At 36.4% G+C, this 15,207-nt stretch overlaps 1 long non-coding RNA gene and 1 other non-coding gene across 2 annotated transcripts; both read right to left on the bottom strand.

The window, feature by feature from the left end:
• Positions 1-3,727: 3,727 nt before the first annotated feature.
• Trnav-aac (transfer RNA valine (anticodon AAC)) lies at positions 3,728-3,800 on the bottom strand. Its single transcript has one exon. It is a non-coding gene; the product is annotated as a tRNA-Val (tRNA).
• A 3,569-nt stretch (positions 3,801-7,369) lies between these two features.
• LOC127858612 (uncharacterized) lies at positions 7,370-13,841 on the bottom strand. Its single transcript, XR_008038986.1, has 3 exons — positions 13,691-13,841; positions 13,167-13,262; positions 7,370-9,322 (listed from the first exon to the last, which is right to left on the bottom strand). It is a non-coding gene; the product is annotated as an uncharacterized LOC127858612 (long non-coding RNA).
• Between the last annotated feature and the right edge of the window lie 1,366 nt (positions 13,842-15,207).

Below are 15,207 nucleotides of genomic sequence, written 5' to 3'. Positions count from 1 at the left end.
TTTTTTGTGAAAACTTTAAAAACTTCTTGTCCATAAACGTTGGGCCTAGGGCTACCAAATTTGGTATGTAGTGACATCTTATAGTTCTCTACCTAATTTGTTCAAATTTTATCCCTGGGGTCAAATCCTGCCTACCCTGCCCCGGGGGTCACAAAATTGAACATACCCTTATATAATGCCTATTTTGTGAAAACTTAAAAAAAAAATCTTGTCCATAACCATTAGGCCTTGGGCTACACAATTTAGTATGTAGTGACATTGTATAGTCCTCTACTTAGTATGTTCAAATTATGCCCCAGGGGTCAAATTTGACCCTGCCCTGGGGGCCACAAAGTCGATTATATGCTAATATAGTGCCTATTTTGTGAAAACTTTAAGTATCTTCTTGTCCTTAACCATAAGGCATAGGGCTACCAAATTTTGTATGTAGTGACATCTAATAGTTTTCTATCAAGTTTGATCAAATTATGCCCCTTGGGTCAAATTTGACCCTGCCTGGGGGGTCACAAAACTGAACATACGCTTATATGGGGCCTATTTTGTGAAAACTTTAAAAATCTTTTTGTTCATAACCATTGGGCCTAGGGCTACCAAATTTTGTATGTAGTGGCATCTAATAAACCTCTACCAAATTTGTTCAAATAATGCCTCTGGGGTCAACTTTGACCCTGCCCCAGGGGTCACAAAATTGAATAAACGCTTATAAAATGCCTATTTTGTGAAATCTTTAAACATCTTCTTGTTGAAAACCATTCGGACTACGGCTACCAAATTTGGTATGCAGTAACATCTTATAGTCCTCTACCAAGTTTGTTCAAATTATGCCCTTTGGGTCAAATTTGACCCTGACCCGCGGGTCACAAAATTGAACATTATATTATACGCTTATATCTTGCTTATTTTGTGAAAACTGTTAACATATTCTTATCCTTAACTCTAGGACCTAGGGCTACCACATTTTGTATGTAGTGAGGTATAGTACTCCTCTACAAAGTTTGCTCAAATTATGCCCCTGGGGTTTTTGACCCAGCCCAGGGGGTCACAAAAGTGTACATGTGCTTAAATAGGGCCTATACTTAAGTATATGCACATGCCGAGAATATTTCTTTCAGTCTTTTTTTCAGCCGTGGAGCGATACAGGGCCATCGTGGCCCTCTTGTTTATAAGAATATGTCAAAATGGGCAAAAGTCAGGGACAATACTGTCTAAATGTCCTTTTAACAACTCTGGTGACATGCGGCTGTAGTATATTTTCTCTGTAAATTTACAGCGAAACACAAAATGTCATCATCATAAATGTATAGCTTACATGTATATAAATATGATACGAGGTCTTACCCGGTATTTATACAAATTAACCTGGATATTTTTGAAAAACACCATCTTCCTGTAGAGTGTAAAGAGAAGAGGCATTTGTTCACCAGTAACATTATGTTCAGTACCGGTAACGAACATGAAAAATTCAGTTCCCAATTCATCAAAAAGTTCAACTTTGCTTAAGTAATAATGCATCATTGTTGATTCTAAAGAAAAAGAGTAATCATTTATGCCTAAACTGTTCTGCTGTCCAGAAGCAAGGACGTCATACAAAATTTTAAGCTTTACAACATTTATAGTTTTGGTTACTTAACAATCTTATATGAATGTCCATTCTAAGTTTGCTGTCGTATTCTTCCCTCAAATCATACATGTTTCTTGCATAATTGAATGTTCATGTCCATGGATCACAATGTATATAGAAACAAACATTATTTTGAATTATCTTTCACAGTTATAATTTAATATAAGGATAATTTTGGGATACACTAAAGCAAATATTAACATTTGTCTCAAAATGAATCATCCTCTGAAGCCCCCGATGGGATTCAAACCCATACCTCTTTCCTCTGGAGAGGAAAGTATTCTATCTTAAAATACAAGGGCATGTAAGAGGAAAACTAGCAATTTCAAAGGGACGTTTTCCCAAATAAGACATGTATTGAAGTTTGTTATTAAATACTTTAAATTGATAAGTAAACATTTGAGCAAAATACCTCAATACAAAAAAATTAAAAAAAAAGAAAGGAAGTCTTCCTTAACTGGGCTCGATCCACTGACCCTTGGAGTAAAAGCTTAAACCAATGGGCCATCAGTGCTCCCATATAGTCAGTGTTTTATTTTATACTTTATATTAGCAATCCTTTAAATGTCACAAAATCTAACTATAACATAGGAACTCCCCAAATTATTTTTTTCATTATAGACTCTATGCTATATTGATAAATGCAAACATTGAATCTAAACAGCTGCAATAAAAAAAAAGAGAATAAAATTGAATAAAAATATAAAAGTAATGCTCGATTGGTCATTTTTGGGTAGGTTACTACTTACATGTACCCCGGGTACTCTTAAGTATACTTACATGTACCCCGGGTACGGTAAATATACTAAAACGTACCCGGGAAATGTAACGCTAAATCGGTCTTTGTTGGCTACTTTTTGAAATTTATTATATTCACATGTATGTCAATTTTCTGTAAGATGGCCTCTATATTATGGAAACTCATACTCAAAAAGCATGTTGATGCAGTTTTGTTAAAAGAGAAGTTTTTTAAAGATAATCGGTAGGGCGTTTTACGACATCGGATTTGGGGTGGGAATATAACTCCGGTACAGTCTTAAATCGACCGGGTCAGATTAAGTATATTTACCGTACCCGGGGTACATGTAAGTATACTTAAGAGTACCCGGGGTACATGTAAGAAGTACCCGAGCCGACAATGACCAATCAAGCAAAAGTAACCCTCAAATGGGCTCGAACCATTGACACCATGGAGTAAAAGTCTACCGTTTGGACCACTCAGCCATCCATGCTCATACAATGAGTGATGTGTTTCATACTGTATCAAGTTTATGTAAGCAATCCTCGTATCTCACAAAATATAACGAAAACAGTTGATTTAATTTTTAAATTTACTCGATGTCAATACTATAAGTACTCCTATCAGTTACACGTATGTTAGTAATGGCATCTTTAAATTTTAACAAGTTTTTAAGTACGTTGTGGGAATTCACAAATCTACATTAAATTATTACTTAAAGAATGTTATCTTGAAAAAGACGAGCTAAAACACACGTTTAAATTTTTCATCTTTACGAGGGGACCGCCATCTTGTTTTGAAGTAGTTCCAAATCCAATATGACGGCCGCCTACGTACATCAGAGAGACGGTGTGGTGTAGCCCACTGTCCGAAGCGTTCAGATTGGAAGGAAGGAGCACGAAGTTCATTAGAGATCTAATACCTTTAAAAAATGTATCAGAACAAATTCTTCTTACTGTCTCCGTAGACACTCGTATATTTTCGGCCTAGACCGTCAAGTGAGGAACTTATTCTCGCATGAATATGCACACAATAATAAAAACTATGCCGTACCCAATGCTTAGGAATTTTACTTCAATAATATTTTTTACGCGTTTTATGACACTGTCATGTTATATAGTGATGTTCTGTATTCACAATGCGGGTTATTGAGAACTTCTTTGCAGGGACCTATTTGTTTGTATAGGTCCCTCTTCTTGGATAGCGCACGAATGACCGCCAAGTGGTAAATCGGACTTTTCCAAATTCATTCATTCGTGGTTGTTTTGGCAGCCAGCCAAGTCAGCTCATCTAAAAAAAACGTGTTGAATTCTATGGCCTAGGGGCTTCGCCCCAGGCCAACAACAACACTAGGAACAAAACAACAGTGATTCCACTGGGGATTGAACCCAGGTCCTTCCGCGTGTTAAGCGGATGTGATAACCACTACACCATGGAATCGCTATATAGCATGACTTGTGTTTACAATATAATCGTTCGGTTTTAACGTATTATTTGAGCTACGAATTTACAAGTGTTCTCCTTACATAATTGACACATTTCTGATCGGTTAGTGTAATGATATCACAAACATTTGAACACATATCAAATTAATTATAGAACGAATCGTACCTGAGTGAGCTTCCAAAATAAACAGCCCATCGGATGGAGACGACCCAGAACTGTTCGGCATGTGTGGCATTTCCCAAGTTTATAAAATACCGTGTTTGCATATCTAACGATAAAACAGTTCGCCCAACGGCGGACTCGAACCGCCGACCCTCAGATTAAAAGTCTGATGCTCTACCGACTGCGCTTAGGCTGCTGCACACGAGTCTCTGTATCGCTACCAAGAATGCTAACAAAAATTGTGCTAACAAAATTGAGCAATTCTATTGCATAATTTCATGTAAATTTGCGTAAAATCTAATTGTATTTGTATGTTTAGGATATGTGAAAACTTGTTCACCTTTGTCTCTTTCCAAATTCCATAAACCAGCAACAAAATGCAAATAAAACAACCGTTTTATTACCAAGATAAGTGTTGTTATGCTAAACAAGAAATATCTTTAAACAAGAAATATCTTTTAAAAAAGATATACGGCGTTGATTGTGGTCGATGTTTATGAACGATCAAAAGTTATCTCTATGAGATAAAAAGTAGCGGATGCCTTTTTTCTGCGCAGTTGTTAGCTACATCATAAGCAAATCAATTACGGGGTGTTGCGCCAGATTTCGTGGCTTATTTTGCTTTATGTGATATTATTACTCAGATATCTATATTTACAGAATAGAAAAACACAAGAAACATGAAAATAAACGAGTGCATATAGGTCAGCCGGCAATACTCGAATCTTATTTAATTGCATAATTATAGTATAGCGAATTATTGTGGTCATGCTTAATAAACTGGTCTAAATGGATAAATATTTCTAATTAATTTTATCAAAATCGGTCCTTATCATGCAAATTTTGAAACCATATTAAAAATCGATGATTGACATACCACAATGATATCGCCGAATATCTTTATTTAGTATCTTTCTGATCAAAACAGACTTCAAGTGCACAAAGTTTACGAGACGGCGTTTATATAAAGATTTCTGCAACTGACCGCAAACTGACCTTGATACCTTGCGGATTGGAATGCAATGCATTACAGTCACTACGTTATTGTCAGTAAGACACAATGATCGCAACCCCTTTTGCGAACTCCGGAGATGAACTGTATATAAACTCTGACTTTCACAAAATGACCGCGTATTGACCCGAAACATCGCGGGTTGAAATGCAATGCAAGTAAGTACTAAATATGACAACATAGCCTTTAGTTAAACGCTTTTGCGCTGGTAATTCTCTGAAAATAAAAGGTGAACGCACAAACTGTATTTATGTCGAAAATTGATTGTAAAACTGTTCTATCTATTGGGCCTTTTCATTAGAGATAAAATTGTTTCATGCAGTAAAACAGTGTTACAAAGACGCGGATATGTTTCCAATGTTCTGGTGTTATACTCAAATCAGCCAATGGAATAAATGAAGTGTATTCATTTGTACCTAGCCGCGGGAAATTTTATTTGAGTATTATTGGACACTTACAAAGGTCAAGTCAGGGTGAAAAGCTGGCTTATTCAGCTTACGCCGAAAAAGATATACGGCGTTGATTGTGGTTGATGTTTATGAACGATCAAAAGTTATCTCTATGAGATAAAAAGTAGCGGATGCCTTTTTTCTGCGCAGTTGTTAGCTACATCATAAGCAAATCAATTACGGGGTGTTGCGCCAGATTTCGTGGCTTATTTTGCTTTATGTGATATTATTACTCAGATATCTATATTTACAGAATAGAAAAACACAAGAAACATGAAAATAAACGAGTGCATATAGGTCAGCCGGCAATACTCGAATCTTATTTAATTGCATAATTATAGTATAGCGAATTATTGTGGTCATGCTTAATAAACTGGTCTAAATGGATAAATATTTCTTATTAATTTTATCAAAATTGGTCCTTATCATGCAAATTTTGAAACCATATTAAAAATCGATGATTGACATACCACAATAATATCGCCGAATATCTTTATTTAGTATCTTTCTGATCAAAACAGACTTCAAGTGCACAAAGTTTACGAGACGGCGTTTATATAAAGATTTCTGCAACTGACCGCAAACTGACCTTGATACCTTGCGGATTGGAATGCAATGCATTACAGTCACTACGTTATTGTCAGTAAGACACAATGATCGCAACCCCTTTTGCGAACTCCGGTGATGAACTGTATATAAACTCTGACTTTCACAAAATGACCGCGTATTGACCCGAAATCTCGCGGGTTGAAATGCAATGCAAGTAAGTACTAAATATGACAACATAGCCTTTAGTTAAACGCTTTTGCGCTGGTAATTCTCTGAAAATAAAAGGTGAACGCACAAACTGTATTTATGTCGAAAATTGATTGTAAAACTGTTCTATCTATTGGGCCTTTTCATTAGAGATAAAATTGTTTCATGCAGTAAAACAGTGTTACAAAGACGCGGATATGTTTCCAATGTTCTGGTGTTATACTCAAATCAGCCAATGGAATAAATGAAGTGCATTCATTCGTAGCTAGCCGCGGGAAATTTTATTTGAGTATTATTGGACACTTACAAAGGTCAAGTCAGGGTGAAAAGCTGGCTTATTCAGCTTACGCCGAAAAACATAAATAATCATAGTTATCATATAGGATCTCGTTATTAACTGTTTCTTTTTTAATTCCAAAGAAGCAAGCACGGACCTACACAATCAAAGTATAGATCCCTGAAGCAACACATGCATATAAGTACATATTCACATTCTATAATGCAAAAAATACAGCCTTATATTAAATAACCATTTTTGGATTAAAGAATGCATTTTTCATTCCCGTTTTGAATGTTATATCTATAAAAATCATTGATAACAAGATTATTACAATCCACATGTTTATGTTGTATAATTACAGTTTTATTCAAATATATTATTGCTCTTGTATTTCTTTTATTAATTTTATATGTTGTTATTACAAATGATAAACAAGAGCACCGCCTTGCGGGTGCAGACCGCTCATCTATTTTCTTTTTAAAGGTGAAGGGACTCTCATTTTCAATCACAAAGGAGGAAGGAGTGGAGTGAAGAGGGGTGTATAGTGTGGGGTTGTGGACATTTATTACATTATCTTCCAAAAAAGCGAAAAAAAAAAAAAATCGAGGGGGGGGGGGGGGGTTGGGGGGGGCGATGGGGGGGGGGGTTGGGTGCGATGGTTGGACGGTATTTCAAACATAACAGTTTTAAAAAAAAAAAAAGGGAGGGGGGGGGTATAGTGTGAGGGTGTGGTGGTAATTTGTGAGATGATCTTAAAAAAAAAAAAAAAAAAAAAAAAATTGGGGGGGGGGGGGGGGTGGGGTGGGGGGGGGGTATAGTGTGAGGGTGTGGTGGTCATTTGTGAGATGATCTTTAAAAAAAAAAAAAAAAAAAAAAATTAGGGGGGGGGAGGGGGGAGGGGGGAGGGGGGGAGGGCACGGGGGATGGTTTGGGTGGAGTCTATTGTGGTATGTCAGGTAAGAGTAGTTTCATCAAAGTATCAATCAAATCTAATCATAAATAAAGAAGTTATGGCAATTTTAGCAAAATTTAATAATTTGACCTTGAGAGTCAAGGTCATTCAAAGGTCAAAGTAAAATTCAAGTTGCCAGGTACAGTAACCTCATGATAGCATGTAAGTATTTGAAGTTTGAAAGCAATAGCCTTGATACTTAAGAAGTAAAGTGGATCGAAACACAAAATTTAACCATATATTAAAAGTTACTAAGTCAAAAAAGGGCCATAATTCCGTAACAATGACAACCAGAGTTATGCAACTTGTCCTTTTACTGTACCCTTATGATAGTTTGTGAGTGTTCCAAGTATGAAAGCAATATCTATGATACTTTAGGGGTAAAGTGGACCAAAACATAAATCTTAACCAAATTTTCAATTTTCTAAGTATAAAGGGCCCATAATTCCGTCCAAATGCCAGTCAGAGTTACATAACTTTGCCTGCACGGTCCCCTTATGATAGTTCATAAATCTTGCAAGTATGAAAGCAATAGCTTTGATACTGTAGGAATAAAGTGGACCTAAACACAAAACTTAATCAAATTTTCAATTTTCTAAGTATAAAAAGGGCACATAATTCTGTCAAAATGCCAGTCAGAGTTACATTACTTTGCCTGCACAGTCCCCTTATGATAGTTAGTAAGTGTTGCAAGTATGAAAGCAATAGCTTTGATGCTTAAGGAATAAAATGGACCTAAACACAAAACTTAACCAAAATTGTCAATTTTCTAAGTATAAAAAGGGCACATAATTCTGTCAAAATGCATGCCAGAGTTATCTAACTTTGCCTGCCCAGTCCCCTCATGATAGTAAGTAAGTGTACCAAGTTTGAATGCAATAGCATTGATACTTACTGAGAAAAGTGGAACTAAACGCAAAAGTTAACCAAAATTTTCAATTTTTTAAGTATAAAAAGGGCACATAATTCTGTCAAAATGCACGCCAGAGTTATCTAACTTTGCCTGCCCAGTCCCCTCATGATAGTAAGTAAGTGTACCAAGTTTGAATGCAATAGCATTGATACTTTCTGAGAAAAGTGGACCTAAACGCAAAACTTAACCGGACGCCGACGCCAACGCCAACGCCGACGCCGACGCCAAGGTGATGACAAAAGCTCATAATTTTTTTTCAAAAAATAGATGAGCTAAAAATGTCTCCATCCAACTTTTGACTTCCACCAGGATTTGAACCTAGATCTTTCACTGAGAGTGAACGTGTTTACCATTACACTATGGAAGTTGTGTTGTTGAATAGGAAACTTGATTGTTAACAAAAAAAATAATTCTGCCTTGACAAGGGCTTAGAGCCTTCTTTAACAAAATGATGTAAGGCCTCTTTTTCCTCCAAATGCTGCATTTAAATTGAATGTGTTTTTTTTAATGTCTTTCACTACAAAATAAACTGTCACTAAACTGTCCCTTCCTTCAGTACATAAAAAAACTGTCACCATCAGTATTTCCCACAAAATACACTCTCAATTTTTGAATTATCACAAAAACTAACACTCAAAATCGGTATATCCCACAAAAAAATGTCAATAAATGCATTTCAAACAAACTTAATGTCCACTTTCAATGCTTAGACAGACGAAAAACAACTGTCCCGATTAGAAAACACAAAAAGAGACTCATTTGAAACATCTTCTGGAGAATGTCAGCTGAGTTTTTGGACCTCCAACAGTGGACACCATAGCGATTCGAACAGACTTGTCAAGATAGTGGTGCTTTTTGATTCTGGATAGTTGGTCCAGCAGTGGAAGTCTTGGGTGTTTGGCCCCTGAAGAAGGAAGACTCTCATTTGCTGTCTGTGGAGGCTGTCCATATGTATCGGAGACTCTATCAAAGCCTTTCCTCGCTTACTCTTCCTGGAATTGAAATGAAGGAAGTGTGCAAGTATAAAAAGAAATAACAAAACAATTGAAACCTTTAAAGGTTACTTTTATGACTAACTCATTGTTTCAGGTTTAATTCAAAAAGAATATTTCTTAACAATGTACTGATAAATTTAAACAATATGTTTGAACCATGACAATATGCATAATAGCACATGGAGATAGTTATTCTAGTAAAGTTTGACCAATATCATCTGTGAAATTTAGGCGTTACCCACATAATCTTTTACCGGGTATATGCAATCTTAAACAGAGGACAATATCTCCTTAAATAGTAACGCAATCATGAAACCTGGACAATATGCACTTAAGCACTGGCTGATAATCATAATAACAAAGTTTGACAACAATCACAAGTAAACAAATATTTCAGTGGAAAACATATTCTGTAGGTTCATTATTCATCAACTGAAGTATTCTTCTTTTTCAACAGCTAATTGCAAATTAATATTGAAAAGCGCCAAAACAACACAACTGGTCATTTAAATTCAGATTAAAATGGCTGAATTGACCTTTTTGATCAAGCGTGTGACATTGAGTGGCATCTTGATTGTTGATAATACAATATACCCAATAATGTGTTGAAAATATGTTGTATTTACTTAAATGTGTTGGTGCATGTGAGACAGTAACAAAAATAACTAAACACATATTAAGATAGCTGCCAATTCACAAGATCAACAATTGTATGCTTCTTATACTAGAAAAGCAATAAATATAACTAAACTTGACACTAACTTTGTGCACCACAAAGTATTCAAACATAATGGACTATTCCCTGTTCATACATGGACAAGCAGATGTAACGTTTTACATTATTTATAGTTTGATTACTTGTAATGTAAACAAGAGTGCCAAACTGTCACAAGATACGCCCGTTTGAAGGTTTTGGACAACTTGATAACTTTACCATGACCCATATTTGAACTTGACCTACATATCATCTAGACACAACTTCTGACCAAATTTGGTGAAGATCAGATGAAAACTACTTCAACTAGAGCTTTGTCACTGAATGTGACTTATACCCCCATACCACTTTGACGCAGGATAAAAAGTTGTTTAAAAGTTTCGGATGAATACAATTTGAATTAGAGTCCGGACAAAGTGGCGCCGTTGAAAATGCACTTATTGACCCTATGACCTAGTTCTTGACCCGACATGACCCATATTCGAACTTGACCTAGATATCAACTAGATGCAACTACTGACCAAGTTTGGTAAAGATCGGATGAATACAATTTGAATAAGAGTCCGGACAAAGTGGCGCTGTTGAAAATGGACTAATTGACCCTATGACCTAGTTTTTTACCTGGCATGACCCATATTCGAACTTGGCCTAGATATCAACTAGATGCAACTACTGACCAAGTTTGGTGAAGATAAGATTTATACAATTTGAATTAGAGTCCGGACAAAGTAAAATGCACTAATTGACCCTTTGACCTAGTTTTTGACCCAGCATGACCCATATTCGGACTTGACCTAGATATCAACTAGATGCAACTACTGACCAAGTTTGGTGAAGATCGGATGAATACAATTTGAATTAGAGTCCGGACAAAGTGGCGCCGTTGAAAATGCACTAATTGACCCTATGACCTAGTTTTTGACCCGGCATGACCCATATTCGAACTTGGCCTATATATCAACTAGATGCAACTGCTGACCAAGTTTGGTGAAGATCGGATGAATACAATTTGAAATAGAGTCCGGACAAAGTGGCCCCTTTGAAAATGCACTTATTGACCCTATGACCTAGTTTTTGACCCGGCATGACCCATATTCGAACTTGGCCTAGATATCAACTAGATGCAACTGCTGACCAAGTTTGGTGAAGATCGGATGAATACAATTTGAATTAGAGTCCGGACAAAGTGATGCCTTCCGCCCGCCGCCCGCCCGCCGCCCGCCCGCCCGCCAAGGGGTTTCACATAATACGTCCCGTATTTTATACGGGCGTATAAAAAATAACACTTTAAATTGATTCTCCATCGGATTATTTATAAAATTGTAACAATCATAGCGCTCGAGAATTGACAACTAGTATTACAATGTAAAACAAACAGATAGTCAAATACATGTACACAGAACATGTGCTTAGAAAGTTCAGTAATTATTTTAACCCAAATTTATTTCAAAAAGTATAATTTACAGTGAAATTTAGCTTAATATTTAAATAAACAATAATAGTACAGATATTTAACACACTGCTCTTTTTCAAGGTTACATGATAACTTAATTGCTAACTAGAAATGGCGCGGCAGAGGCCGACGCGTATCCCCACGCCGCATGTTTGACCCAAGGGCGCCCCAGGGTTGATCATGGGGCCATGCATAGTTGAGATTGACTGTATTGTCATAAGAGAAGTTCAGTATCAATTAGAAGTGAATGGGTGTAAAAATAAAGAAGTTATAGTAAAAGGCAATTTTGGGAGGGTGTGGCCTATGTGGGCGGGGTGCCCCAGGGTTGGTAATGGGGCCATGCATAGTTGAGATTGACCGTATTGTCATAAGAGAGGTTCAGTATCAATTTGAAGTGAATCAGTGTATTAATGAAGAAATTATAGTAAAAGGCAATTTTGGGCGGGTGTGGTCTATGTGGGCGTGGCGCCCCAGGGTTGGCAACGGGGCCATGCATAGTTGAGTTTGACCGTTTTGTCATAAGAGAGGTTCAGTATCAATTTGAAGTGAATCAGTGTAGAAATGAAGAAGTTAATGTAAAATAACCTAAAATTTTTTTATAGTAAATGGATTTTTTTGGTGGGTGTGGCCTATGTGGGCGGGCGCCCCAGGGTTGGGATTGGGGCCATGCATAGTTGAGATTGACCCTAATGTCATAACAAAAGTTCAGTATCAATTTGAAGTGAATCCGTGTAGAAATGAAAAAATTATAGTAAATGGAAATTTTTGGTGGGTGTGGCCTATGTGGGCGGGGCGCCCCAGGGTTGGGAATGGGGCCATGCATGGTTGAGATTGACCGTATTGTCATAGGTGAGGTCCAGTATCAATTTGAAGTGAATCGGTGTAGAAATAAAGAAGTAAATGTAAAATAACCTAAAAAAATGAGTGATAATTTCTGACGCGGCCCCACCCCAACCCCTATAACTTTTGACCCAGGGGTCAGATCAAAATTCCAAATAGTGCACCGTCGCACATATGCTCATAGCTACCATGTGTGTAAATTTCAAGGTTCTAGTGCTTTTAGTGTAGGAGGAGATAGTGGCCAGGACGGACGGACGGACAGACGGACGGACGGACGGCGGAGATCACCACAATATCCCCACCTTTTTTTCAAAAAGCGTGGGGATAATAAAACAAATTTTATGTTGGATTAACATAGCTACTGATGACCAGGGCTTTGTGTCCTCTGTGGGATGGGCTGTTTTTCACTATTCAGGGAAATTTGCAACACAATTTCAAGAAGTTCGCGACTCAAATTTTCACAATTTCAAATAATCTGCGACTCAGATTTTCACAATTTTATCAAGTTTGCAACTAATTTTTTTTCACAATTTTAACAGTTCCCAACTTTTTTCACAAAATGGGAGGGCCAAGGCCACTTCTAAAAACACAGGAAAAAAAGCTTGATGACTCAAGGTAAAACAATTCACAAGTTACCACGGCTAAACATATCATTCGCGAAAACAAGGGACATTTGTCCAACTGGTAACATCACAATATGGCATCAAATTCAAACTAATCACAAATAAGTTTATACATGTCCTTACCGGGAATTCAGATTTTAACGAACGTTGAAAACAACAACATTTGATAATCAATGTATTTTTAGCAATGCATTAAATATTTTTTCTTACCTTAATTTTTTTCCCAGTTGTGATTCATTTTGTCGACTAACAACTGATGTAACGAACAAAGAACTGTTTGCATATGAACTGGTGTAGTTACTGTACCTCTGGAAAAAGAAGTAAATTTTAACTGAACACATATTATGTCTGGCTACAACCTTTCAATTAGACATATTTCGGTAAAGTTGAGATTTTTTTTATAATGTTTTATCGCAAAGTTACATATTTGTGTAGCAGAACTTTCATATTCCCTGTCACTTTGTTTACATCATGCCGACCGAAGGGAAATTTTAAACTTGGGTGCGGGAACAAATGTAGGTTCCACCACCATGGGACACAATCGACATTCAAATACAACTTAAGAATATAAAAACAAGATTACTTGCACGTACCTTAACAAAAAACCTGCAACCAAGTGTTGTTGTTTTTTTGTTACACAACAACAAATGATTACAGTAATTAACCCAATAATTAGTAATGTTTTTAAATAAGCTAAATATCAGTTGCTCTGTACGTTGCCATCAAAAATGTACCTTTCTGCTTTGACTGTCTGTTAATTGAAGCTTAGGGACATATATTTCTTGAGAGACATCTTTTTCAACAACTTGTAACATGAAATGACTTCTCTTTCTGTGGCAGCCACAATAAACCCAGCATAACTTGGTGAATTCTTCAGCAGCCACATGAGGGATTGGCTATAATCGGCATCTAAGGTTTATTTTTAACTATTTCTAAATTATGTTTTTTGCTTTCTGAATTATTGAAGATGGTTTGTTTACTTCCTGTCTTGAATCTTAAGGTAATTACCAGAAAGATATGAGGTTACACTGTACATTATTTGTTTATATTGTAATTTTGTAGGCAAGATAGACTACCAACTTCTTTTTCAATTTATAACAAAACTTCAAGTCACCAAAACTTAAAAATAGTGAGCAATATTTTCTTATTGATATTGATAAGAAACTGTCAAACATATTTTATGAATACGTAAGAATCTTGTCAGACATTTGGTTAATATTTCAGACATGCATGTATGTTTTAAAGAGAATTTTTAAATGTTCGTACAACATTTTCTAAATATTTGTCAAACATTTTGATCTTTTATCTGATTAATATGAAAGTCTGCAGGGTTTCACAGATTTGTAACTGATGTGAACTACAAAACAGACATAATATAAACTTAACTGTGAATTACCTAAATTGGCGCTCGATTGGTTACTGTTGGCTCAGGTACCGTACTCTTAAGTACAATACTACAAAATACCCGTGGAACAGCAAAAAATACCCCGGACGGGTGCCTTTAAGTATACGTACCATACCCAGGGTAAACTGTTGTATACTTTAAGAGTCCCTGGGGTACTTTAATGTACTAATTTCCTGAGCCTACAACAACCAACTGAGTCAACCACGATTGGTGAATATTGGCCCATGCACTACATATTAAAAGGTAACTTAAGCATACTACAAAATACCCGGGGTAAGGAAAATATACTTCAAAGAACCCCAGAGTATAGCCAGGTGCTTTTTAGGTTATTTTCTATACCAAGGTTACATGGAAGTATACTTAAAGAGTATCCGGTGAACTTTTAAGAAGTACCTGTGCCAACAACAACCAATTGAACTAAACTGGCTATATTTAATTTTGAAACCTCAAAGCAAGTTTCTCTGTTCTCCAACATCTCCACTACTCTTGCCTGCACAAACGCTATGCCTTGGCTCTTATGATGACTGTTGACTGTGCTGGATATCAATTGACACCTAGACAAAGAATCTTTAGATCTTTATTTCAAGAAGTTACTAAGTGAACAGCATATGTGCAAAATATACAACTGGATTATAACAAAAGTGTTATAAAGTTTACAAAATAGTAAAACATCAAAGGATATTTCAGACTGCTATAAACCCATTTATGCCTAGCGTCCTGAAAAAAGGACATTGCAAACAGCTTAAACCCAGATGAGACGCCACATAATGCAGCGTCTCATCTGGGTCTATGCTGTTTGCTTAAAGGAATTTCTGTATGAATTGTTCTTAATATAGAAATATATAT

This window comes from Dreissena polymorpha, chromosome 14 (assembly GCF_020536995.1).
Source record: "Dreissena polymorpha isolate Duluth1 chromosome 14, UMN_Dpol_1.0, whole genome shotgun sequence".
Taxonomy (NCBI): domain Eukaryota; kingdom Metazoa; phylum Mollusca; class Bivalvia; order Myida; family Dreissenidae; genus Dreissena; species Dreissena polymorpha.
This window is presented reverse-complemented; position numbering and strand designations above follow the sequence as displayed.